The sequence below is a fragment of the Eupeodes corollae genome, chromosome 1 (assembly GCF_945859685.1).
Source record: "Eupeodes corollae chromosome 1, idEupCoro1.1, whole genome shotgun sequence".
Taxonomy (NCBI): domain Eukaryota; kingdom Metazoa; phylum Arthropoda; class Insecta; order Diptera; family Syrphidae; genus Eupeodes; species Eupeodes corollae.
In genome coordinates, this window is record NC_079147.1 from 201,091,694 (window position 1) to 201,094,687 (window position 2,994).

Sequence of the window (2,994 nt, forward strand, 5' to 3'; positions counted from 1 at the left end):
CTATCAAATGCAGAAGAAGCAAGTACTCCCTAACTGACTATCCGTTTATCTATTGAAAGTACCAGTCTTGTAATGCATAATTTTGTCGTTTTAAATTTGAAGTGGTTCGGAATTAACATATAAATCCATTGAAAACATATATTAAAAATGTCTTCATATGACTTGTTTGTGCAAATCATTTGGGAAATCTTTTCAAATTCAATTACGTTGCAGAGGAATTCCTTAAATAGCTATACGTTGCGAACATAATTGTACCAAAGCCTTCGGCAAGGGTTATATGTAAAATGAATTGATAGAATTGAGCAATAAAAAAATCCATTTTCTGGGAATTTATAAAAGGGATTCAATTAAGTTAATTTAAAATATTAAATTGTGTTTTATTTTTTAGGTTTCATACGGATGTTGATAATACAATAACTATACATATGAGTACAATATTAATTTTTCTTTTATTATGCCATACAATAGAAGCGGATAAGGCTTGTTAATATTCAACTGAATAATTTGTATTCACTTAGAAAACTCTTCTTATGTTCCCTGTGCTGATTGAGTTTGAGGTTTTAGTGAAATGTAGTATTCCTTTAATTCTATTTACCCTTTCAGATTGCGTAAAAAAGCTTAATTCTAGCTACGAGTATCTTATGACCAAAGAATTGGTAACATACAAAATTTAGGCTCTGTAACTCTCTAACATAGATCAGATATGTATTAAAAATCGATTTATTATGCTCCGTAAAATCTGGATTAGAATTAAAAAGATTTCCAAGATCTTTGAAACATCGCATGACATTTAATTATGTTAAGGTGTATCAAATTCTTTTGCAACAAATAAACAAAACTGTTAATATACTCTTAGTTGTAATCGATGGTTTAAAGATTTATTTTAAAGATTTTCATATCATCCGCATAGATTAAAATGTTATTGTATCGTACACAAAAGTGGTACATCATTGATAGCTAAAATAAATAGTTGACGTCCTATGTGACTACCCTTGTGAACTCCTAATTAAGCAAAAAAAGGTTCCAGAAGGAATTACTGAATTTAACTTGAAAGTTGATCAAAAGCGTAAGAATAATCAATTTAAATACAGTCGAGCTATTGACCGAATTCTAGGGTATTTGAGAAATTATGCAAAAATGCAAGTAGATGAGTAACTGTCGAACTTTTAACATAAAACCATGTTATTAAACTATCACAAACAGCTTTAAAAACTATGAGAATACAAGACAGTTTAGATATTGGTCTATAATAACTAATTTCAGACTTGTAACCGTTTTGAAGAATAATGTAATAAATGCCTTCTTACATACGATTGTAAATTTACCTCAGAAGTGATGCGAAATATGAAGAAAGTTTTTTAAGACACTTGGAGGTTTTTAAAACACTTGGAGGAATTCCATTTGTTCCAGATTAAAAATCTTATTTAAGTAATACCTAGTAATACAAGATTTTGTTTAACATTATTTGAACATTATCAAAAGTAGTCTGAAGACAGTTTCTCAAATAAAGAAATAAATTAACATCGATTTTAAGTGGAGTGTTACTGTAAGAATTCTGAAATTTGTTAGCAAACGCGTTAAAAATGTCTGGAGTTATTTTTATTTTAATTTAAATTTACTGGATAGCCATCAGATTTCCGCTTTATACTGACCAAAACTTCAGGATCTTTAGGGGACATGCTCTTTATAAGATTTTTCCCATTCTATTAATAGTGTTTCGAAGTATTTTCACCTTTTTAGTATACCATAGATGACAAAAGCTGAAATATTTTTATTTTCTAAGAGGGACGATATTTATTTTATTGGATTAAAATAAATTTAAAAACACTAAAACTGCCACGTCATTTAAAGTAATTTAATATTTTCAATACCACAAGCAGATGTTCAGAAAGTTGCTGAAAATTGTCTTTATGAAAGTCAATAGAATATAAACAAGCATGCGACTTACTATTTCTTAGTAAATAACCATCCAAATCGAGAAAAACGTCAAGTGGAAGATTGTATTTATCTATATTGAATTTATCAGAGTTTTGTTGAACTATACTGTCAAATAAAAATACTAAATTAAGCTGTCGATTGAGAGGTTTTATAATACAGCTAACTTCCTGTAAGTCCGTAATATGGGCTAATAATAGAAGCTTCTGCTGTCAAAACAGGGTACCCAAAATCTTTCATTTATTAAGTCTAATATCAACATAAAAACCGACGATTATTATAGTTTTGGTCTAGTTTTAGTGTTAATTGATCTGTGAGTAACAAAACAAAACAAAATAAACAAATTTAAACTAGACTTGAATTCAAATTAAACCGTCCACCTTAATGGAAAGTACCCTCTATATGCCTGCTCGTAGTAAACTGTAAATATCTACCTTTTTTATTAACTTGTCCTGATTTAACGAAAAGAATTCATAAAAACTAAATATTTGCATTTAGTACTTTTCGATATTTGCTGTTCACATTCATCCTTTCTTGGTGCTTATTATTTACATTTTGTTTGTTGCTTTGCCATCAATTGTTATAATGCATCTTTTGTTTTCTTCTTCAGTGCACTTTCCAAAGCCATCATCGTCTATAGTTTGGATTGTTCCTGTTTTTATATTCCTTCCTTGGTACTGTCAGTATAGAAACAGAATTTCTAGTCGGATAAAAGATTTTTCTTTTGCGAAATCATTTTCAATCTCTCCCTGTCAGTGCGAAAACGTGGAAAATAACGACAAGAATGAGAATATATCTCGATACAGGATAGAGAGGTGGATAGAATGGTAAATGGAATACTTATAGGTACTATAAAAAGGTTCATGTCCTAGTCGGATATCCTCAGAACTCATATATAAGGTATAGAACTATGCTGAACAACAAAATATTTCCCCTATTTTCTTTCATTTCAATGGAGGGATAAGACGATGAGAGCAATGAGCACAAATTTATCTAACCTTCCTATGTACATCTATCGCCGGAAAGGTAGGTTAGATTTGAGATTCGGTTTGATACATC